The 17,409-nt window shown below is 43.7% G+C and overlaps 2 protein-coding genes and 1 non-coding gene across 6 annotated transcripts in view; 1 reads left to right on the forward strand and 2 right to left on the reverse strand.

Moving 5' to 3' along the window:
• Nucleotides 1-16,382, reverse strand: part of GMEB1 (glucocorticoid modulatory element binding protein 1) — a 55,349-nt gene extending 38,967 nt beyond the window's left edge. For both annotated transcript variants that reach the window (XM_077150588.1, XM_077150583.1), the window contains exons 1-2: nt 16,302-16,382; nt 9,100-9,211 (exon numbers count right to left, since the gene is read on the reverse strand). The gene's annotated coding sequence lies outside the window, so the exon portion shown is untranslated. The remainder of the gene's footprint in view (nt 1-9,099; nt 9,212-16,301) is intronic.
• LOC143675376 (U11 spliceosomal RNA) lies at nt 13,222-13,354 on the reverse strand. The gene has a single exon (XR_013171602.1). It is a non-coding gene; the product is annotated as a U11 spliceosomal RNA (small nuclear RNA).
• Nucleotides 16,383-16,439: 57 nt separating the features above from the next.
• Nucleotides 16,440-17,409, forward strand: part of TAF12 (TATA-box binding protein associated factor 12) — a 48,777-nt gene continuing 47,807 nt past the window's right edge. For all 3 annotated transcript variants that reach the window (XR_013171133.1, XM_077150591.1, XM_077150593.1), the window contains exon 1: nt 16,440-16,555. The gene's annotated coding sequence lies outside the window, so the exon portion shown is untranslated. The remainder of the gene's footprint in view (nt 16,556-17,409) is intronic.

The following is a 17,409-nucleotide window of genomic DNA, read 5'->3' on the forward strand; positions in this document are numbered from 1 at the left end:
GCAGGGATAAGGGAGCTAAGGAGTAGGGGTGCTAACACCTAATCCCAGCCAGCAGGCCTCCCCTAGACTATGCAGTAATTTCCCACTTGCTTCTTCGGAATGCCTTCAGCATGCCTATCTACCCACCTCCAAATCTTATCCACTCTAAGCACCTAGGGTGAATCTTTTAAGGAGATAAAGTCTAATTATGTCACTTCCTTGTTAAAAAACAAGCCCTTAAGTAACCTCCTACTGCACTAAGGATAACATCCAGATTCCTTGCTGTGGCCACCATGCATGATCTCCTTCCTGCCCTCCTCTCCTTTGCTCCTCACTCTCTGTCCCAGGCACCCTGGACACCTTCTTGAGTTATGCCTGGAATGCTCCTCAGGGACTTAGCACTGGCTGTGGCTCTTCCTTCTATCTGGAATGCTCCTCTCCCAAGGACAACAGAGCTGCTTCTTACCCTTTATTTCTCATAGGCCTTCCCTGGTTCCCAATTTAAAGTAGGTGTCCAGCCTCATTCTTCTCTATCATTCCTGCTGCCTTCTCCCCCCATCCCACCCCATCCCCTCTGCCATTCTATCAAGGCACTTGTCATATTCATCAGGAGAACTATTTCAGGAGAACTCCCCTCCCCATGGCCCAGTCACTTTCTCTCACACCACCCCCCTCTTTTTTAAAAAAATATATTTATTGATAAATCTTAACATACAAACATTCCATACATGGTGTACAATTAAGGCTCACAATATCATCACACAGTTGTGTATTCATCACCATGATCATTTTTTAGAACATTTGCATCACCTCAGAAAAAGAGAAAAACTCATGCATACCATACCCCTTACCCCTCCCTCTCATTGACCCATAGTATTTCCATGTACCCAATTTATTTTAACCTTTGTCCCCCCTATTATTTATTTTTTATCCATATTTTTTCTCATCTGCCCATACCCTAGCTAAAAGGAACATCAGACACAAGGTTTTCACAATCACACAGTGACACTGTAAAAGCTCTATCATTATACCATCATCTTCAAGAAACAAGGCTACTGGAACACAGTCACACCCCACTTTTTACCTTCAAATTGCAATCACTGCAATTTGAAATTCCCTTGGTGTGCTGGTTTGAAACGTGTCCATGAACCATAGAAAAGCCATGTTTTAATCAAAATCCCATTTTGTAAAGGCAGAATAATTCCTATTCAATACCATATGTTTGAATCTGTAATTAGATCATTTCCCTGGAGATGTCTCCCAATCAAGAGTGGTTATTAAACTGGATTAGGGGAAATGTGTCTCCACCCATTTGGGTGGGTCTTGATTGGTTTACTGGAGTCCTATAAAAGAGGAAACATTTTGGAGAATGAGAGATTTCAGAGAGAGCAGAGAATGCTGCAGCACCACGAAGCAGAGAGTCCATCAGCCAGTGCCTTGGAGATGAAGAAGGAAACGCCTCCCGGGAAACTGCATGAAACAGGAAGCCAGGAGAGAAAGCTAGCAGATGACGCTGTGTTTGCCATGTGCCCTTCCAGCTGAGAGAGAAGCCCTGACTGTGTTCACCACGTGCCTTCTCACTTGAGAGAGAAACCCTAAACCTCTTCGGTCTTTTTGAACCAAGGTATCTTTCCCTGGATGCCTTTGATTGGACAATTTCTATAGGCTTGCTTTAATTGGGACATTTTCTTGGCCTTAGAACTGTAAACTAGCAACTTGTTAAATTCCCCTTTTTAAAAGCCATTCCATTACTGGTATATTGCATTCTGGCAGCAAGCAAACTAGAACACTTGGTTATTTGTTTACTTATCTTGTGATGATCCCTATTATTGACTCCACACAGTATTTGGAACAGAGTTTTGTGCATGGTAGGTGTTTGTTAATTGAATGAATAAATGAATGAATGATCAGAAAAATTATAAGAAGATAGGGATTGGAGAGGAGAAAGCCCGGAGAAAGGAAACCCAATGATCATCCAGTGAAGAGAGTGAGGGCATCACCCAGGCAGAGCCAGAGCTCATCAGCCATGAGCTTGGGTTCAGGCAGCAACTCAGGCATACTGTCTGGACCCAAAGGGCATAGTGACCAACTGCATATGGCAGGGAGGGGGTAGGATTGAAAGGGACAAGGGACCCCAAGGGAGGGAACAAAGCCAAAAAGAACTGATTGGGGACTATGGGAAAGTAGAAATGATGAGTCAGTTTGGAACTCATGAGCCCGAGGTGCTTGAGGGACATCCAGATGAAAATGTCCAGAAGGAAGGAGGATTGACTTGTCTCAGGAAACAGGCCAGGACTGGAATTTGAGAACTGTCAGATTGGACCACCAAGGCCAAGGATAGATGGGATCATCCAGGAAGAATGCAGAGAGGGAGGAGGGCAGAGCTTCAAATTTAAGGACCTCCGAGACTCAAGGGACGGAGACCAAACAAAACTGGTCAGATAGGTCAGAGCCCTGGATGGAGTGGGGGATGGAAGCTCAGAAGGCAGGCAGGGAGTTTCCGGGAGGAGATGAGCACCAAAAAACTTCAGATACTGCAGATAACTCTGGCAAGGAAAAAGGGGAAGCCACTGGACTTGGCAACTAAGTGGTGTATCTTTATTGATCCTTCTAGGGTGGAGTCACCTCTAAATATTGGGAAGGAGGCCAGACTGTAGCGGATCAAGTAGTAGATAGGAGGAGAAGTGGTGGGAACAGCCAGTGGTTGACACCAAAGTCCACAGGATGATTATTTTAAGAGGAGAGAAAGGCCAGTGAAGGCTTTCTTTTTTTTGTGCTTTTCACTTGTTTTTCTCGTAATCACATGTTCACTGAAGAAAATTGTAATGTGTGTGAAAGTTTGTGGAGTAGAGGGAAAAAAACTCGACTGATATCTGGTATATTTCCTTTCAATCTTTTTTCTATGCATTTTATTCCTTTACCTTGATGAATTATTTTGAATATACAATTCTGTATTGTGCTTTTTTTTTCCTTTTTCACTAGACAGTTTCCTCAGCATTAAGAATTCTCCTTTCATTTGTTAACATGAAAGATACTTGAGTGCCTAGTCTGAATCTCCCTTTCCTCCAGCATTTATGGGGGTCTTCTGATGTATAAGCAGATAATTTGGGAGAATAATTTTATTCACTTTGTTGACTTACAAAACTGAACAGCAGAAGGCCCAAAAATAATTTTGGGAGCAGTTGACAGGGTGAGGAGAGGCCTGGGTGTGGGAGGTTGGAGGCATTCAGGTCCCCTTGGGGACGATGTGGGTGTGAGTTGGACACAGGCCTGCGGGTAGCTGCAATCAGTTTGGAAACAGCAAGGAAGCTCAGGCATGGTGACGCCCAGGCCTGAAGAGAGACTGCTAGTTGCCAGGCACTGCTCTGAGTACTTTAGATCTATTTCCCTTTACAGGTCCTGTTATTAACCCTATTTAAACTGAGAGGTTAAGCAGTTTTCACAAATTCACACGTCTGGTTAGTGGCTGGGCTGGATTTGAAAAGAGGCAGATGCCCTCCAGAACCCACACACAATCACCTCTCCACTGATCTCCTGTCCCTAGCAGGAGATAAATCACTTGGGGAGACTTTATACCATGGCTCCAACCCAGATGAATTCAATACGGATATCTGGGGACGGGGCTGGGGCATGAGAACAGTATTTTTTAAAATGCCTGTAGATGATTCTAATGGCCAGCTGGGGTTGAGAACCACCACGCTACTGGCTTGACCATTACAATTTCCTGAGACTTTAGCTGCTTAGGGAATTGGAAGGAAAGAAAACCAACAAAGATTGAGCCCCTTCTCTCAATCTTAGGTGAAGATTAACATGAATAGGTGAAATTCATGTTAGTCTCCTTTCCAGGTAGGCAGTGTTATCCCCATTTTCTAGATGAGGCAAGACAAGGCTCAGTGAAATGAAATGGCTTATCCTGAGTCACAAGGCTGGGAACTGGCAGAACTGCCACCCCTGTGGGTCTGTTCAAAGTTCAGGTTCTTCCCCAGGCCAGCTTCTTTGCTATTTCAGCCCCTTCCATAGTGTCACTTCCCACCCTCTCCAGGTATTATAAATTCCAGGGCCTGTTAGGACAGGCATTGAACTGAGTTTGCTGCAGGCCTGCTGGGGCCAGACCAACTGGAGGGTTCATATCCCATCTGGAGGGACAGTAGTTCCTCCACTGGCCTGCTGTGACTTGCCCAGAATATGGGCCCAAGGTGGTCAGAAAATCTAATTTGGAAGAGGGGGTTTTATTTGGTATCTCCATATTTGTAAATGTTGACAACTGTTCTAGTTTGCTAACTGCCAGAATGCAATATACCAGAAATGGAATGGCTTTTTAAAAGGGGGATTTAATTAGTTGCTAGTTTAAAGTTCTAAGGCCGAGAAAATGTCCCAGTTAAAACAAGTCTATAGAAATGTCCAGTCAAAGGCATCCAGGGAAAAGATACCTTGGTTCCAGAAGGCCGATGAAGTTAGGGTCTCTCTCTCACGGGAGAAGACTAGCTTTCTCTCCTGGCTTCCTGTTTCATGAAGCTTCCCAGGAGGCGTTTTCCTTCTTCATCTCCAAAGGTCTCGGGCTGGTAGACTCTCTGTTTCTCATGGCTATGTCATTCTCTGCTCTCTCTGAAATCTCTCATTCTTCAAAATGTTTCCTTTTTTATAGGACTCCAGTAAACTAATCAAGCAAGATCCACCCAAATGGGTGGAGACACGCCTCCATCTAATCTAGTTTAACAACCACTCTTGATTAAATCACATCTCCAGGAAGATGATCTAATTACAGTTTCAAACATACAATACTGAACAGGGATTAGAAGGAACGGCTGCCTTTACAAAATGGGATTAGGATTAAAACATGGCTTTTCTAGGGTACATACATCCTTTCAAACCAGCATACTCCACCCTCTGGACCCTAAAAAAGACACGTTTTTCCCATATATAAAATACATTAATTCTATCACAATATCAGAAATCCTTAACCATTTCAGTAACAGTACAAATGAAATACAAAGTTAGAAACAGTACAAACTCCTATCAAAGTTAGTTATGGGCATGGCCTGTTCTAAGGCAAAATTATCCTTTGGCTCTGGACCCGTAAAAACTTATAACAAGTTATTTGCTGCCAACATTCAAAGGAGGAACAGTCATAGGGTACATATACATATTTCCATAGGGAGGAAGGAACACAGGGGTCACTGGACCCAAACACTTTTGAAAACCTTCAAGGCAAAGTTCATTTAGATTTCAAAGTCTGAGAGTGATTTATCTTTAGAGCTTTAGAAAGTAGCAGTCTCACCCTTTTCCAGACCCTATGCAGAGGCCTGCCTCTCTCTGAATGCAACCTTGGGAGATATTGGGGAGACCACCTTTTTCTTGGCTCCACCCTCTCCAAGTATCGGGGCTGCACCTGAGCTCTCTGCCATCTCCGGGGCACGTGCTGAACCCCTCCATGTGGTGGCAGCCAGGCTCTCCCCAAATCCCAAGGAATGTGCTTCATCCTCTGCAAGGCCTGAGGTGGCATGACTCTGCCACTGCCACAGTGGAAGGCCCATCCTCTGCATTTGGGGCAAACTCACCCTCTCCATGGGCTTGGGTGGGTCTGCTCTCCTGGCCCGAGGCTTCTTGACTTCAGACCTCAGCCTCCATGGTTTTGCCTCTGAAGTTATTTTTCCTCTAATGTGTACCTTCTCTGAACCCCCCAGGTCAAGACTAGCAGCAGCTCTGTTTATACAGGTCCCACAGCACTCTCATTGGCTTTCTTTGCAGTAGCCTTGGATCATGCCCATCAGACATAAGGAGTTTCCACAAATCCTTCCTGGATAACTCCATGTCGAATCCTGGAGAAAGCCAGAGATTCTGAGAGAGCAGAGAATGGCATAGCCATGAGAAGTAGAGATTCTATCAGCCAGTGACCTCTGGTGATGAAGAAGGAAAACGCCTCTTGGGGAGCTTCATGAAACAGGAATCCTGGCTTTCTCTGAAATAGCTGACTGGTTTCACATTTGGCCAAGACCTCATGTGGAACAATATTCTCTGGGGTCTCCCTTCCTGGAAGCCCATACTTTTCCAGAATATCAATTTCTAGTTTCTTTGTACCCAAGAGTTCAGTTTTCAGTTTATCTCTTTCCTGTTGCATTTCATTATAAGCTGCGAGGAGAAACCTGGCTGTGCTTTCCACATTTAATTTGGAGATCTCTTCTGCTAAATATCCAAATTCATGGCTTCTAAAATCAGTCTTCCAATCAACAAAACAGAAAATGACAAGTGCTGGAGAGGATGCGGAGAAAGAGGCACACTTATCCACTGTTGGTGGGAATGTCAAATGGTGCAACCACTGTGGAAGGTAGTTTGGCGAGTCCTCAAAAAACTGAATATAGAATTGCCATACGACCCAGCAATACCATTGCTAGGCATCTACTCAAAGAACTCAAGGGCAAAGACACAAACGGACATTTGCACACCAATGTTTATAGCAGCATTATTTACAATCACAAAGAGATGGAAACAGCCAAAATGTCCGTCAACAGACGAGTGGCTAAACAAACTGTGGTATATACATACGATGGAATATTATGCAGCTTTAAGACAGGATAAACTTATGAAGCATGTAATAACATGGATGGACCTAGAGAACATTATGCTGAGTGAGTCTAGCCAAAAACTAAAAGACAAATACTGTATGGTCCCACTGATGTGAACCGACATTCGAGAATAAACTTGGAATATGTCATTGGTAACAGAGACCATCAGGAGTTAGAAACAGGGTAAGATAATGGGTAATTGGAGCTGAAGGGATACAGACTGTGCAACAGGACTAGATACAAAAACTCAAAAATGGACAGCACAATAATACCTAATTGTAATGTAATTATGTTAAAACACTGAATGAAAAAAAAAAATCAGTCTTCCAGCCAAAGCCACTCGTCAATTTTGCCAGATTATCTGCAATTTTAAAACAAGGCTTGCTTTCCTTCCAGTCTATATCATGTACCTCATTTCTGTCTAAGGCTTTATCAGAAGTGTCTTTAGAGTCCACATTTCTACCAACAGTCTCTTAGAAGCATTTTAAGCCTTCTCTATCAAGCTTCTCACAACTCTTCCAAAATCTTCCCCTTTTCCATTTAAAAAGCCTTTCCAACATGTTTGGTATTTGCAAACCACAATAGCACCCCACTCCTGGTACCAAAATCTGTTCTAGTTTGCTAGCTGCCAGAATGCAATATGCCAGAAATGGAATGGCTTTTAAAAGGGGGAATTTAGTTAGTTGCTATTTTACAGTTCTAAGGCCGAGAAAATACCCAATTAAAACAAATCTATAGAAATGTCCAATCAAAGGAATCCAGGGAAAGATACCTTGGTTCCAGAAGGCCAATGAAGTTCACGGTCTCTCTCTCAAGTGAGAAGGTACATGGTGAACACAGTCAGGGCTTCTCTCTCAGCTGGAAGGGCTCATGGTGAACATGGTATCATCTGTTAGCTTCATGAAGCTCCCCAGGAGGTATTTTCCTTCTTCATCTCCAAAGGTCACTGGCTAGGCTTCTCATGGCTATGCCATTCTCTGCTCTCTCAGAATCTCTGGCTTTCTCCAAAATGTTTCCTCTTTTATAGGATTCCAGTAAACTAATCAAGACCCACCCAAATGGGTGGAGACATGCCTCCAGCTAATCCAGTTTAACAACCACTCTTGATTAAATCACATCTCCGGGGGAATGATCTAATTACAGTTTCAAACATACAATATTGCTTCGGGATTAGAAGAAATGACTGCCTTTACAAAATGGGATTAGGATTAAAACATGGCTTTTCTAGGGTACATACATCCTTTAAAACTAGCACAACAACCAATTATAAAACAAAGCAAAACAAGAAACCAACAGCTTCAAGCATCATCTGAATTCTGCACTGCCCATCTGTGAAGAAGTGTGGCCTATGAGTCCCCAAGAGGCAGACTATGGTCTCTCCTCCCAGGTATCTCCTTCTAGCCTAGAACTGTGTCTCCAGTTGCCCGGCCAGCCACTGGCTCTGTAAAGTAACAGGTTTGCAACTGAATTAATCATTTCTACTTCTACCTCCCCTTAGATCACCCCTAAATCTACTTTTCCTCTTGTGTCCTCTACTTCAAGGAATGGCACCTCCATCACTCAGTCACCACCAAAGAGCCCTCTAATACTACCTCCTATCTGAAACTCCACTTGGTCTCGACCACCATCATTGCCTGCCTCTGTTATAGCCAGTACCTCCTAACTGGTCTCCCCACTTCCTGTCATGCCACCTTCCAGTCTTCATTTTTTTTTTTTTTACAGTTCAAAACTTTAATGTAGTGAAGGTACGCACTTGAAGGGGGGTGAGCATAGGTATTCTCTAAAGGAGAAGCCCCGCCTTCATTCTTGATGCCTTCAGTGGCCTCCCTCTCCCTCAGAATAAAACTGAACTCCCTGTTGTGATCTGTAAGGCACTCCATGACCTGGTGCGAGGATCTTCTCTTCTACTCCTTTTTCTCTTCTGTCCCTGGCTCCAGCCACACTGGCCTTCTCGTAGTTTCTCCAACACATGGACATTATGGTCTTTGCCAGGGCTACTTCCCTTTCCCCAGAGCACTCTTCCTCCAGATGGTCAGCTGGCTGACTCCTTCCCATCCTCCTGATCTCATGGCCCAGCCTGGCTATCCCTATTCACTCTGGGTCATATTGTGCTCCCTCCCCAGTCACTCTCTCTCTCTCATACATTGCCTTTACAATCCTAACTACTATCTGACATAGCTTTTTCTTGTCTGTATCCACCCCACTCCCGCCTCACCCCCCCCCCCATTCCCCTGCCATGGAACCTCCATGAGAGTCAGACATGATCTGTTTTACTCATGGCTGGACCCCAGCCCCTAGAACATTGCCTGGCAACAGAACACTCAGAAAATGTTTATTTCTTAATGACTGCCTGCACTTTTGTGTCTAACTCCCCCTCCCCTGTTGCTTACCCCACTTCTTTGCATCCACATTCTCAGAATCCAGAAACCACTAACAGATGGGGAGTGAATCAGAAAAGGAGGCAGAGAGACAGCACAAAAAAGACCCAAAACATCTGAGATGAATCCAGATACAGTCGAGTGACTCACCTTCTCCCCCACCCCAGCCCCAGCCTTACCCACTGTCCACCACCAGGACCAAAGCAGACAGCTGACTTTCTGGTTTTGGACTCAAGTCCTGCTAGTCCTGTGACCCTGGACAAGTCTCTGCTTGAGCTGCAGTTTCGTTATCTGTAAAAGGGAGATGGTATGTTATCTCATTTAACAGGGGGGTTGAAACAGTAAATGAAGTAATCCGCAGGCACAGAAGCACTCAGAATAATGTCTGGAATGTAGTAAGCACTCAAGAAATGTCAGCTGTGATCACTATAAATACTTAACAGCTAGCACTTACCACTCATCTACTTCAAGAACGCAGCCGCCTCCACTGACTATAGGATCTTAGTGAAGACGCTTTCTGGGCCTCAGTTTCTCTACCTGTGATAGGGACCATTAATGATGACATTTATGAGTACTTACTGTGTACCAGACCCCGTGTGGGCGCTTGGCATACCCACCAGCATAGTCGCTAGTATGTAAGCTCCTGAGCCGGTGACCAGCCCTCAGCCCAGTATTGGGGACATAAAAAGGCCTGTCCAAAAACGTTGCTACTGTTTCTTATTAATAGTCACCAATCCCAGCATCTTGAATACGGGCTGGTAGATCTGCTCAGGAAACAGGTGTCAATGGTTCTAAGTCAGAAGGCTTATTTGACATCTGTCCCACCTGAAAGAAGACCTTTCTCTTCTCTGCCAAACTGACACCCTCTTCCCCTCTCCTACCTTCACAGTTTCAAAGCCTCACAGTTTCTAAATCCATCTCCCTGAGCTGCCATGCTGCTATGAAAAAGTATAGCAGAATGGGAGGGGGGGGCATGACGCAGATGGGGGTAGAGTGGTCAGGAAGGGTTCCCTGAAGAAGTGACAATTGAGCTGAGATCTGAAAAATGAGGAGGAATTTGCCACGTTGGGAGAGACTATCCAGGAAGAAAAGAGAAGTTTCTGGAGGCCCTGAAGGGAGAGTAAGAGTGGTGGCTTCCAGGATTCCAGCCCAGTACCAAGAGCCCTGAGAAGAGAGGGGTGGGTCACTCCAGACTTGGAGGATATTAACTTACGAGATAGTTAGCTGCTGAGTTAGTAAGGGTTTTAAACCTTGGAGTGACCTGATCAGTTAATAACTTTGACTTCAAAACCAGAAGCTTAGTATACAGGAAATTCACTCTGATAAACTTTCTAAATCAAAGAACGGATTTCATAAACATAGATTCTCACACTACCAGCTGGCTGAACTTTTCTCCTGCTATCCCCTGATTTTTTAAAAAACACTTTTATTGTAGTATAATTTACATACCATAAAACTCACCCATTTTAAGTGTAAATTTAAAGATTTTTAGTAAATATATAGATGCACAACTCTTACCACAATGTAGTTTCAGAAAAGTTCTATCACCCTCCCAAATATCTCTCATGCCCATTTGTAGTCACTCCACCCTTGCAGCCCCAGACAACCCCCAATCTGTTTTCTGCTTCTATAGATTTGCCATTTCTAGACGTTTTACATAATGGGATCATACACTTTTTTTTTTCTTGTACGTGTATGGCGGGGGTCACATTTCATTCTTTTTCCATGTGAATTTCCCCCTATTGCAGCACCATTTGTTGAAAACTTTTTTTGTTCAGTTTTTCTTTTGTTTGTTTGTTTGTTTGGGACGCGGATGGGCTGGGAATTAAACCCGGGTCTCACGCAAGGCAGGTGAGAATTCTACCACTGAACTACCCTTGCACCCCCATGATCATACACTACTTGATATTGCATCTGACTTCCTTGCGAGTCCCTGATTTTACTTATCATCATTTATCTTTTGATGACTATGTGTTCTCATTCCCTTAACCTTTTCATGTACTGTTTTGGGTTTTTTTTGTAGAGAACAGGAAAACATAGATAAGAAAACAGAAAAAAAAAAAAAAAAAAAAAAAAAGCTCTGCTTTCCCAATAAGTCTTTCCTTTCTAACCAATTTCACCACAGTTGATATTCCATTTTGGTCATTCCCTGTGTAAAAAGACCTTGGCTCTGCTACTTTCTAGCTGTGTGATCTGGGCTGCTCATCTATAAAGTGCTCCTCTATCACTGATTCATGTAATAAGTAAAGGAACTAATGCATACAGGTTTAATAGGAAGCCTGGCACTTTCTGAGTGCTCCATAAAGGCATAAAGGTGAACCATCATCATTGTGAGCATAAAAGCCTCTATTTCAAAACTGTAATGGGCATATAGTATTCCATTGTGTGGATATCCGATAGTTGGTCTAACCAAACTCTTACTGCTATTGATTGAGTAGGTCAAGGATCTGCAAGGTACTGCTCCTTGGTTGCCACCTCTTTTGTAAGGTTCCTAAAGCTAATAATAGTTTTCACATTTTAAAACAGTTGGCTAATCTCTCTCCAGGCAACACAACACCCAAACTTACCACCCTCCCCCTGTCTACGTGGGACATGACTCCCAGGGGTGGGATGGAAATCCTGGAATGAGCTAAGACTCAGCATCAAGGGATTGAGAAAACCTTCTCAACCAAAAGGGGCAAGAATGAAATGAGGCAAATTGTCAATGGTTGAGAGATTCCAAACAGAGTTGAGAGGTTATCCTGGAGGTTATTCTTATGCATTAAATAGATAACACCGTTTTAGACAAGATGTAGTGAAGAGGCTGGAGGAAACTGCCTGAAAATGTAGAGCTGTGTTCCAGTAGCCATGTTTCTTGAAGATGATTGTATAATGATATAGCTTTCACAATGTGACTGTGTGACTGTGAAAACCTTGTGTCTGATGCTCCTTTTATCTACCTTATCAACAGACGAGTAAAACATATGGAATAAAGATGAATAATAGAGGAAACAAATGTTAAAATAAATTTAGAGTGAAATGTTGGTGATCGGTGAGGGGAAGGGGTGATGGGTATGGTATATATGAATTTTTTTCTGTTGTCTTTTTATTTCTTTTTCTGAAAAATGCAAATGTTTCAAGAAATGATCATGATGATGAATATGCAACTATGTGATATTGTCAATTACTGATTATATATGTAGAACGGAATGATAAAAAATTATGAATGTTTGCATCTGGTGTTTTTTGGTATTTTAAAAAAAATTTAAAAATTTATTTTTAAAAGTTGGCTAAAAGATATAAGGAAAAATATATTTTGAATTATGAAATTCAAATTTCAGTATCCATAAAGGTTTCCTGGAACACAGCCACACCCATTAACTTATATATTGAGTATTGTTGCTTTGTAACAGTAGAGTTGAATGACTAACAAAGACCACATGGCCCCTCACAGAAAAATTTTCCCAACACCTGGTGTAAATTTTCAATTTCTTCTGCTTATACAACACACTGCAGTGAACATCCTCAGCCTGTGAGAACAGGTCCTTCCAACCTCTTCAGGCTTCCCTTGTTTCCTGCGCCTGGATGGTTTTACTCTAGGAAACACGGGTCTTTTAGATCCTTTTTCTTCAGCCTCAACGCTTTGCCTCTGTTTAGACTGCCCTCCCCACTCCCCGGCCTCCTTCTTTGCCTGGTTGTCTTCTAATCACCCTTTAGGCTTCAGCTTCAAATGCATTGTTTCAGGAACTTTCCCAGACAGCACACCCCCTCCACCCTGCCCCCCAAGATTCAGCTTCCCTGTACTCTGCCATCCTCTCTCCTTACTAAACTGGTATCTATTCTGTTTACTAGTACTTCAGAGCACAATATATATCTGGCTATTAAAATGAATGAACGCTTCTAGCTAAATTTCCTCGAGGATCCATTCCTACAAGATGAATTTTTAAAGATTTTAGATTTTTACGGTAGTTGTGGACTTCCTCGCCGGAAAGGTTGTTGCTATGAGAGTGCCATTCAAATACAGTTATAAATTATTGCCTTATGTTTCTGAAGAACAAAAGTTCTAGAAAGAATACCGTGAAGGATACACTACGTTGTAAAGACTCTTACCAAACTGTTAATACTTGTTACTTTTCCACTGACTTCAGAGGCCGTATAACAAAGAACACCCAACCGAACACCAAACACTACAGAGCGCATATATAAAAAAAACCCCATGAGACTAGATGCTTGCACACAGCCGGAATCCAGGCGCAAACCGTTTAAGAAAATACTTCGCAGCTCTAGAACAACTAAACTTGCTTTTTCAAGAACAACCAAACAAGGGCGCCGGGACCAACGATCACCAGCTGCCCTGGCAACAAAAATTATGCTTCCGAAATCTCTTGATGTCGATTCCGCACGAAGAGCAACCGAGGCGCCCTACGTGTGCCACTCACGACAGAAGCCCTTTTTACTAGATCAAACAGCAAAATACAGTGGCCATGTTAGCGAATTCATCTTTTGGTAAAGGTGCAGATGACTCCTATGCCACTTACTTCATGATCTTGAATAGGAGAAGGGTTCTAAAAGTTTATTGCCTGATGGGGAGCTCCCCCCCAAATCTATTATCTTTTAGATTTTATTTAGAAGTAAGGTAAGTACGTGAGTTGTTATGCAAATATAGCAGGGCTTGCTGGGAAGTTGCCGGCGGGCGCAGAGGGCGTGACCAGGAGGAGTGGCTAAATGAGTGTAGACTGCAATTGACCCGGAGTCGCTCTCCCGGTTTATTACGCTGGGCGGTAGTCTGCGGTGGCCGCTCAGGTCCTTTTGCTTGGTATCCTCCGTTGAAGGAGCGTCTTCATTTTCAGCCCCACGCGAGGGGCGCCGTATTGGGCGCTGAGTACCAAACCGGGGAAGACAGGAATCCCAAACGAAAAGTGAAAATGCATAAACTGGTGGCCACGCGTAGCCATTCACCCTGGAGCGGTCCCGGCACGGGTGTACTACAGGAGGCACCATATCGCTGTAAAAGGGAAAAAAGCTGGTACCAACCTACTGTCTGCCTACAGGAGAAAAAAGGATAACATAATGTAGTGTATTCATAATGTGGGATGCTATATACTGCACTTGAAGAAATGAATTAGACATCAGAAAACGTTGCAAAATAAGGTACAGCGTACCTTTCATGTGAAATAAATATTGCACTTCGGATGATTGGATTATATCTTCGTCCACGCAGATACTGAGAAAATTGGGTGCAAAGAAAGGTGGCTTATTGGGTACAGGATACCATTTGATGTGATAAAGAGCATGCGCACACCACAGTGCTATATATTTTCAATGGTCATATATGATACATACATATATATTTTAATCTGGAAAGGCACACATCAGAGATTACCTCTGGGAAGAAGGGAGGGGATCAGGATTGTGGACGTTGATCACACAGGACTTTAGATTCACCTGTAATGTTCTAATTTTTAAAAAGGAAAGTTGGTATTTATTGTGTAATGCTATGTATAATTTAAAACACTTAGAAATGTGATTTTAGGCTTGCATATTTTCTCCATATATTTCTTTTTTTTAAGTCAGGTTTACTGAGGTACAATTTATATGTAGGAAGTTCACCTTTTTTTTACCATACAGTTCTATGAGTTTTAACAAACACCTAACAGCTATGTACCAGCTACCACAGTCAAAATATCGAACATTTCTATCACCCCTTAAATTTCTTTGTGCCTCTTTCTAGTCCACCCCTTTCCCAATACCCAATCCCTGGCAACTAGTGATCTCTTCTGTTCCTGCAGTTTTGTCTTTTCCTGGATGGCATATAAATGTAATCATTCATATTCATTTTTAACATAAAAACATTGCGTGTTAATTGTAAGGTAATTGAAACAGTACAGAAATTATGTAAAATGTGAAAAGTCTCTCCCCAAGCTACTATTAACAGTCTAGTGTTCATCTTGCTAAACTGTTTTCTATGGACATATGTATGTATATATATTTTCAAAAAACAAAACATAATAGACTGTTAGATATTTTACTTTCTTGGCTTAATAACACATGGAGGTCCCTGCCCTCTACAAAGTAGAACCTAAAAAAGAAGGGAGTCACATAAACAGGGCTCTTCCTATAATCCACCAGAATCATCTCTTAAAAACAAAATCAATTCACTCCTCCACTTAATCCTTCCATGCCTTCTCCCTCATGTTTAGGAATAAAAATCCCAAGTCCCCACCTTAGTTTACAAGGTCCTTCCTGATTAGACCCCTGCCTACTTCCCCTCTCACCCATTAAGCTCCAGACACCTTGGCCATCTTGCTCCTTGAATAACCTCTTTCCTAACTAGGGGCTTGGCACAGGACCTTCCATCATCCAGTTAAATAAGTCTTCCCCAGGTATTTTCTCCTTTTAACCTTGTGCACTTGTTTATGAGCTTTTTCCCACTCGAGATTGTAAAGATAAAGGTATTGCTTGTTTAATCCATCTGCTCGTACATACCTGGCACCTGTGTTAAATGAATGTACAATTAATCTGGGCCTTAAGAATATGGACAAGAGTGCAATATCAGTCCACAATCTAATAAGAATGAGAGCACTGGCAGGGAGATAAGGCCAGAAAATGGCTTGGAGCCTAACGGTGAAGGGGCCTTGAATCTGAGAATTTAGATCCGGTGGCAGTGTAGAGGGTGGATTGGGAATATGGTGTGATGAAGATGGAACAGGAAAGTAGAAAGGCAGGGAGGGCAGGTTGGTGCACCAAACTGGGACTCAGCTCTCTGATTCATTCTGGCAGTTTGTGAATTCCTTTGTGTTTCTGAGGGTTTTCTCCACCGTACGTGAGCCCCTCGGAGGCTGGCACGGTCTGATTTACATGCCTAGAATCTAGGGACAGGAATATAGTTTTCACCAAGAGTTTTACCTATGAAATAAATGAAAGCATCAGAGCTTAGCAGTTACAGAGTAGGTTCGGGCTTTGGGGTGAGAGTTCTGAACTCAACTTTCTATATGCCAGAAACTGCAGAACTCAAGTTTCTGCAGTTACTAGCTGGAAGCTTTAAATGATTAAATGACATATCGGAAGTAAGGAATTAGCAGTTTCTGGCATATAGAAAGGACTAAATTGCTCTCTATTCAAAGGTACAACCAGTCTTTTCCGATCCCCAGGTTCCTGTGCTGCTAACTCCCATGGTGGGGTTCAACAGGATACTTTTAGGGGGCTGCTGTCCCAGGAGATATTTCCATCGTGATTGAACGGCAAAGGCGCCAACTAAATATGGCTACCTTTAAGCCATTGGAGGCGTCAACTACCGGCCATTCTGGAGATATGCACCACAGGCAAGGGCGAAAAGAAAGAAGGAGGGAAGAGTCAACAGCCACGAGGAAGTGTAAAGCTTGAAGTTTGCGGACAATCTCACCTCAGCGGGAGAAAGAAAACGCCAACGCCGATACGGGGGTAAGCCCGGGGCTGGGACCACGTGTCTGAGGGCAGTCTGCGCCTGCGCAAGCTAGGCGCGCGCCCGCCGGCCGGAAGAGCTGCGCGTTTCCGGGTTGGAGGCGGGGAGCGGTGCCGGAAGTGCTCGGGGAGGGCCGCGCAGTCAGACCGGCTGCTGAGACGAACGCTTCACTGGGGCAGTCTCCGCATATCATGGGGAGATAGACGCTGCTGCCTGTGAGTCTTGGGCCCTGGCAGTTGAGAAAGAAGAGCGGGAGGAGGGAGTTAGGACCCGGACCTACAGTGGGTCAGTGTTTGAAGAACCAGGTGGTGGAGGAGACGGGGATGTAAAGGATTCAGGCTCTTGGGACCAGACTGAGGGGATCCGGGGTCCAAGAAGATGCGACTGTGGGAACCCGGGCTCTAGACGGGACTTAGGGAAAGGGGATGGATGTGAGTTCTCTGGCACTGATGGAAGCGGTGTGAGAAGGACAGGATTGTGAGGACCCGCGTTCCAAAGAGGAGAGGGTCTGAACGGAACGGGGTGTGAAGATACGGACTCCTGAGGGGTATAGGCAGAGCAGTGAGTGAGGACTTGGGCTCCTGAGGGGCAGAAGCGGGCAGCGAAGACTTGGATTTGTGAGGGAAGAGAAGCGGGCAATGAGAACTGAGGTTTTTGTGGGACAGAATAGGTGCTTTGAGACTCCCGAGTTCCTGAGGGAACAGGGCTTTGAGGACCCGAGCTCCTAAAGGCTGAAGATCTCAGAGGACATGGCTTATAAGGAGGTCAGCCTCCGAGGGAAAGGGAAAGGATTTGAAAATGGTATAGAGATCCATTTTTTTAAATTGTATTCTCTGAACCCTGAGTAGTAAAGGAAGTTATTCAGAGGAAGACGACTCCTTCGCGCTACCTACTTGGTTTTTGGCAGACTTTCCTTCTGTCAGATACCTGATCTAGGAAGCCCGTCGGCAAGCATCTTCGTTTTCTGCTTCATTTTTGCGAAGCTAGAATGTGAAGTTGGAAACAGTTCGAACTCATTTTATATATAAGTGCTTTAAATTCCAATCCACTCAACCTTGATTACCTCTGC

The sequence above is a fragment of the Tamandua tetradactyla genome, chromosome 2 (genome assembly GCF_023851605.1).
Source record: "Tamandua tetradactyla isolate mTamTet1 chromosome 2, mTamTet1.pri, whole genome shotgun sequence".
NCBI classification, from domain to species: Eukaryota; Metazoa; Chordata; class Mammalia; order Pilosa; family Myrmecophagidae; genus Tamandua; species Tamandua tetradactyla.